Raw genomic sequence first — 7,310 nt, forward strand, 5'->3', positions numbered from 1 at the left:
TGAATAATAATAGTAATAGTACTGATAATATATTACAAAAGGGGCCTATATAGATGTGATTAATATGAAGATGGGAAGAAAAAAAAGGGGGGGGGGGAGGGGGGGCTATTGGGGGGGGGGGGAAAGGGGAAAGAAAGAGTGGAAAGTTAAGTTTGTATGGAGATTGGGGGGGAGGGGGGGTTTGGAAGGGGTTGTGAGGGTTTGTTTGGGTGGGTAGGAAGGGAAATGTGGGAGGGTGGAGGAATGAGGGAGTGGGGAAAGGGGGGGGTGGAAAGTAGGGGTTTGTTAATGTGGAAATAGGGGTAAGAGAAGGGCGGGATGGGGGAAGGGTTTTGAGCGGGGAGTGTAAATTTGTAAGAAAATAATAAATTAATAAAATATATGTGATGAATAAAGGATGAGAATGATGATGGAGGTGATTTTGTAATAATAGTAACTAGGTTAGTGGTGTGTAACATTTGTGATTAGATATAAAGTGACAAATAAAAGTGTAGGGACTGTATCTTACTGTGTATGTGGACAGTTGATAACCTAGGAACCCATGTTGAAATGAAGTGAAGGTAGATGTGTGGTGGTGTTTGAAAAAATAATAATTGATAGTAGTGAGTGTGATAATTGTACTAATTTTCTATGTTGTGCTACTATACTAGCTATATATTAAGTGGCATATACTAGTATTATAAAATTAATATGTACAATCTAGAAGGAGAAAGAGTGGATTCTTCATGACTCTAATAGTAAGTTAATTAATTTAAAAAGACCCCGAAGTTGATATTTTCATTCATGCCGGCTGGATGTATAGTTCCCATCTTAAAGATCCATTCGCTTTCTTTCTTCAATAGACTGTCAGTTAAATTTCCTCCTCGTATTCCAAGTCTGATCCTTTCTAGTCCAAAGATCTTTAGCTTTTCATACCTGCTCCCATGGCAGGTATAGAAGTGACGGGCAACTGATGTCAGTTGTTTCATCCTTTGCCTATCCGTGATGGCATTGCGTATGGATCCTATATGTTCCAGGATACGCTGTTTAAAGGGTCGTGTCGTCATGCCAATATATTTCTGGTAACAACTACAGCTGAGGCAGTAAATAACACCCTCCGTTTGACAGTTTATGTAGTCCGTAATTGTAATTGTATTGCCATATTTGTCCTCTACTTCTTTTATGGGGACAATGAATTTACAGGCTTTGCATTTCCCGCAAGGGTATGTGCCCGTGATTAATGTTTTTTTGTCAGGGAATTTTTGAAAATGACTTCGTACCAATTGGTCTTTTAAGTTTTTTGATCTGCGCCAGCTCATGGAGACTTTGGGACCAAGTTTCTTAGACAATGTAGGGTCTATATGTAAGATATGCCAGTGCTTTTGTATTGCTTCATTGATCTTTCTCCATTCTTGGCAGAAGTTTCCGACGAAGCGAATGGTGTTTTCAGACTTTTTTTCTTCTTCTTTTTTCTGTTCCTTGAAGACAATGTCTTCTCTCTTGATGACTTTGACAGATTTTAATGCTTTTTTCACAGATGTTTTGCTGTATCCTCTATTGCAGAGCCTCTGTGCCAGATCTGCGCTTTGTATTGTGAAGTTTTTGTTGTCTGAACAGTTTCTGCGCAAGCGAAGAAATTCCCCTTTAGGTATATTTTCTATCGTCGGGGGAAATGAGAACTTGTTTGGTGTAATAATTTGTTGGTTGCGGTGCTTTTGCGATATAGGTTCGTAGCAATCATTCCCTCTGGGTTTTTGTAAATCATTAAATCCAGGAATGGTACTTCCATTTGACTTATAGTGTGAGTGAGGCGGATGTTGAGATCATTCTTATTCAGGTGTTTGATGAATTGATGCAATAATTGCAAGTCCCCTTCCCAAATCATAAGAATGTCGTCTATGTACCTATTCCACATAATGACATGAGTTGTGAATTTGTCATTATGATCTTTAAAGACACATTCTTTTTCCCACCATCCAAGGAATATGTTTGCATATGTGGGTGCACAGGCAGCCCCCATAGCTGTGCCTCTTGTTTGGAGGTAAAATTGATTGTTAAATGTAAAAAAATTGTAATGCAAGACGAAATGGAGTAATTTGATGAGAAAATCATGAAAATCCTCTTTACCATTGTTGTTCAAAAAATATTCTACTGCCATCAATCCATCTTTGTGACTAATAGAGGTATATAGTGCCTCGACATCCAAAGTTACTAGATATTGGTTATCTTCTAACCTTAGATCGTGTATTTTCTTGAGTATGTCAGTTGTATCCTGAACATACGAGGGAAGGTCTAAGACAAAGTGTCTCAGGTGGAGGTCAAGAAAGATACTTGCCTTCTCCGTTAGTCCCCCTATACCGGACACTATGGGTCTCCTGGGGGGGGTGTGTCTGTCTTTGTGTATCTTTGGCAACATATAGAATGTCGGAATTCTGGGATTCTGTGTCTGTAGATAGTCATACTCCTGCTTGGTGATTGTACCCTGTGCTTGTGCTTGGTTGATAATTTTTTCATAGATGGTTTTATAGTTCTGTAATGGGTTGAGTAACATTCTTTTATAGCAGTCAGTAGTAGTAAGTTGTCGCTGTGCTTCCTTGATATAATCTGTTTTGGGCCAGATGACAATGTTTCCCCCTTTATCGGAGGGCTTTATGACCACATCTTGCCATGTCTGTATTTCTTTTATGGCTTTTCTTTCTTGCCACGTTAAGTTGGAATGACCCTGGCCCTGGTGTCTTTTTTTATTAAGATGAATTTGATCGAATTCTTTGGCTACCAGCTTCGTAAAGACCTGTACTTCAGGGCATAAGTGTTCTTGTGGAAAGTATGTGGACTTCTTTTTGCAAATTGGTCTGGTGGAAGACTCAGCTCCAATCCTGGGATTTTGCTCTTGCTCTAATTCTTGTAGGGCGATGAGAGCATCCTGTTCCATCTGAGATAGATTGGGGGATTCTGATTCCAAAAGTATTTGGGATGTGGAAAGTGGGGTTAATATATCCTCTCCCATATTGATCTCGGTTGTTGATGGAGTAATTTCTTTCTCAGTGTAAATTTTTGTAAGTAGCAGTTTTCTTCCAAAAAGTTTGAGATCCTTTTCCCACTTAAATCTGTCAAAGCGTTCTGTGGGTGAGAAAGTCAAACCTTTGTTAAGTATAGATTCCTGTGTTGATGTGAGTTCGTGTTCTGAGAGATTGATAATCTTCAATTTGGAATCTCCATTATCCCCAGTTGCTGTTACCATCGTTCCTGTTGGTGTTGTCTCTTGTATGTATTGCGAGTCAGTGGTGGCGAAGAATCCCATTGTGATGGTCCTCTTCTTCTTCTTCTTGCTCCCCCGCCTTGTCTTCCTCCTCTTTGTCTGCCTCTTCCTCCTCTGGGGTCCCCTAAAAAAGTGGCCGTATTCTGGGGATTACTAGTAATGTCGTTTCTTGGGTTTGTGTATCTTTCTGTAGTATAATCAGGAATATCTTCTGTTCCCGACGTCTCAGCCTCTGAAGATGAGTATTGACTTGTATATCTGAGTTGGTCTTTTTTCCAAGATGTTTTTTGCCATCTGAAGATTTTCCTGGAAACAAAATCTCTTTTATCTCTTGCGTATTTGGTCTTTTTCCTGTCAATGATCATTTGTTCATAGGCTTTAAGTTCTAGTTTATTTTTCTCAAAGCATCTTTGAAATTGAGAATCCTTTTCCCAAATCTCTAATTTCTTGCCTAGTTCCTCCAATTTGTGTTCACATTCTTCTAATATGAGATTATTGTGTTTAATTAAAACATTCATCAGATCATTAGAACATTTTAGGAGAGTGTGTTCCCATTCTTTCTTGAGATTCTCACTGGCAAGGTCAAATGTAGGAAAAACCCTTGGGCGGAGACCACGTGGGGATATTTTATTTTTGATGTAGTTTTCCAAAGTAGTTAGGTCCCAGTTCGTTCTGATTTGTTTGCGTAATGTAGAGTCTAATTTGTGAAAGTCCTCTTCCCAACTGATATGGGGTCCAGTGTCTACCAGATCACTCGGAAAAATGTCATCTAAGTTGTCCTTGTTTTTCCGTCTTGAACTAAGCTCTTGCTTTAGATTGAAACTCATACTAGAATGGGCTTTAGTAACTCCTGGTTTGAAATTAAATTAATGGGGCAGGGTATCCTAAGAGAAGAAAAAGTCCCGCTCCAATGAAAATGATAATGTGACTGTGCTGGTATCCAACGAAGACTGAGTTAACAGCCAGTATCTGGTTTAAGAAAAAAGCTTTTTTTGGGGCCGCACTAGTCTTACAGTAAGGTTGTAATGCCCTCTGAAAGACTGATTTATGACGCTGAATTGCGTTATGGATACAGCAACTTTATGCATAGGAAAAATCCTTTTTGCAAATATTTGTTGCTATCAGTGGTGCTCCCTAGAGTCAAGAAGAGTATAAACAAAGAAAACCCAACAAAAAAGAAAAGTTGGAAAGTAGACTCTTGTGTGGGAGCACTCTATTCAGAGGATTGGATATATATTAATAAATTCTGATAAGACATAATTTTATTAATTCATTATTAAAATATGAATGTAGGAGTAAGTTGTACGTAAGATAATGTAGCTACGCGAAAATATAACACTATATTGTGTGCAATTAATGTGGTTTTAAATACCACAATAGAAACCGGAAATCAAAAATTTGGGCTGTTGGTTTTACTGAGATAACAGTAACACCTTTGTATAATATATGACCATCATTTATTCTACAGCAGTCCTATTCAGGATTAATTAGTCGTAGAGAATTAAATCATAGGTCATACAGAACCGAATGCCAATTGGTATTATTAGGGATCACTCTAGATCGGGCAGAAGAATATTTTGCAGTACCAGGGTGTTCCAGGGTGGTCTCCCATCCGAGTACTGACCCGGCCCTCCACTGCTTGGCTTCCAAGATCAGACGAGATCGGGCATCTCCAGCGGGGTATGTCCGCAATTTCTTAATCTGCCCGTTCAGTCAATCCCAATACCTGTATCGCCAGAGTTGTATAACAGAGGTGAACTGAATCAGTCGTATGTTCAGTATCTGAAATTATCTTGTGCCCATGAAAATAAATTTGTAGCAATATTGATCACCATGCAATAATACACAGGGGCATCCACTGTGCATTTAAACAAGGTTATATTAGCGACAGTTATCATATGCAAAGATTCTATGCAAGGGTGTCCACTTGCATACCCGGGATATGATAATGATGTATAATCAGGCAACAATTATACCAAACCTGTTGCTGTAGGCAATATATAGTATATGTGGCCTCTAATAATTTATACCACACACGCCACCACAGCAAGGAAAATGCACACAGAAATAATGATTGAGTAACAATTTGCTGCAATTAATCAGCTAGTAAACCTCTTTAGGATTCTTTGTGCAATAATCTGCCGTATGTGCCCATGAAAATGAAATTGTAGCAATGTTGATCAAAATGCAATAATAATACACAGGGACATCCACTGTGCATTTAAACAAAATTACATTAGCGACAGTTAGCATATGCAAAAATTCTATGCAAGGGCGTCCACTTGCATACCCGGGATATGATGATAGTGTATAATCAGGCAACAATTATAGCAAACCTGTTGCTGTAGGCAATATATAGTATATGTGGCCTCTAATAATTTATACCACACACGCCACCACAGCAGAGAGAAATATGCACACAGAAATAGTGATTGAGTAACAATTTGCTGCAATTATGCAGCTAGTAAAACCTCTAGGATTCTTTGTGCAATAATCTGCCGTATTTAGGAATATAATAGTTTGCTCCTAATACCTTATTAAATACCACATAAATCCAGCACCTTTTGGAGCAGTCAAAGAATGTGTATGCAATATGGTAATCAGATGGCTATAAAACTTAGGCTATCAATGATAGACATATAGAACATTGTATAATGCATACATATAGGCAGCATCCAAGTATTTTGAGGCGAGTTAATAGCCTATTAGGGCTGTGCTGAGAAAAAATTGTTAGGAAATTTTAAAGTATGGTTTATGTATTATACGATACCAATCCCAAGGGGCTGCCTGTGGAGAACTGCCGTTTGATAGATCCTGTTGGTGACAGGGTTCCAGAGGTGCGGTGAAGCCAAGTTCGTATGCTGGCTTCAATAGGTAAGGTTTGAGGTGGTGGTCGGCTATTTCCTAACGCTGCCAGTGTCCGCTGCTCCACAGCGTGAAGTAGCTGTGTGCCTCCCGGCTCTCAGTGGCTAGACGTCGTTGCCCGGGTAACTGTCCTGGAGTTCCGGTTGGTGCGATCATGTGTGCGCACCACGTGATCGCATAGGGAGATGACGTACGTTTCGCAGTGTAGCTTGATCACAGAACGTAGTGTGATCAGTATGAGTTTCCTATTTAAGGACAGTGCTGGATGCTCATTGGGTATTCCGTTATGATGGACACTTTGTTTATCCTATCCTTGAGTTTATAAGGACATCAGCCAGAGTGAAGGGAGAACGTGATAGTCTACACACAAATATATCTCCCATCTGATTGACATATAATTATTCAATGAAAGAAATAGTGATAATATTCTATATATATATAATATATAATATTATGTATGCCTGTTTAATAGCTAGTAATGGTTATGATATAAGAAATAATAGTTAATAAAGGTGCACATTTATTGGCCGCATACTTAAAAATAATTGGGATTTAAATTCTAAACACTAACAATTTACAGGGTAACTATGTACATATCATTGTACATATCTCCTATATAATAGCCCTATTCTGTGACTTTGTGATTCATTTGCTAACGCTGGGCGGAGTCACAAGACTGGGCGGAGTTAGTCAAATGAGTCACAGATCTGGCCAAATCTACAGGAGACTAGGAGCAGAAGCAGATAGTATGGGCATGGCACAGGCAGGGGTGCATACCTCCCAGCTTTCTGCAGGAGCTGTCTTCAGGCAGAAGGAGGGACACACACACACACACACACACACACACACACACACACACTCTCTCTCTCGGCGAAAAGGGGGCGTGGCTTCACAAGAGGGCCCCGTTTTCGTCAGTGAGGGGGCATGCCCAGCGCTCTGTGAGCTGCTGGCATGCCCCCAGGGGCTGATTATGAGTCCGGGGGGCCCAGGGCACTTGAGACAGTGGAGCCCTATCTCATTGCTGTGCCTGCTGTGGGGTTAGGGGCGTGGCCTAATCGCGGCCCGCGCGGCCACGCCCCCTTATGCAAATTTCGATTTTTATTTTTATTTTTTAAATGGGATTTTGGCCCCTTAGCTAGGGCTAAATCCAGAGGGGGTGGTCGCTCCCCCCTACACACCCGCACAGGCAGAAGAAAGCAGGGAGACT

The 7,310-nt window shown here is 40.2% G+C and overlaps 1 pseudogene; it reads right to left on the reverse strand.

Moving 5' to 3' along the window:
* Positions 1 to 4,812: 4,812 nt before the first annotated feature.
* On the reverse strand, positions 4,813 to 4,932 carry LOC134968329 (5S ribosomal RNA; annotated as a pseudogene).
* Positions 4,933 to 7,310: the final 2,378 nt, after the last annotated feature.

This window comes from Pseudophryne corroboree, chromosome 10, assembly GCF_028390025.1.
Source record: "Pseudophryne corroboree isolate aPseCor3 chromosome 10, aPseCor3.hap2, whole genome shotgun sequence".
In the NCBI taxonomy this organism is placed as follows: Eukaryota; Metazoa; Chordata; class Amphibia; order Anura; family Myobatrachidae; genus Pseudophryne; species Pseudophryne corroboree.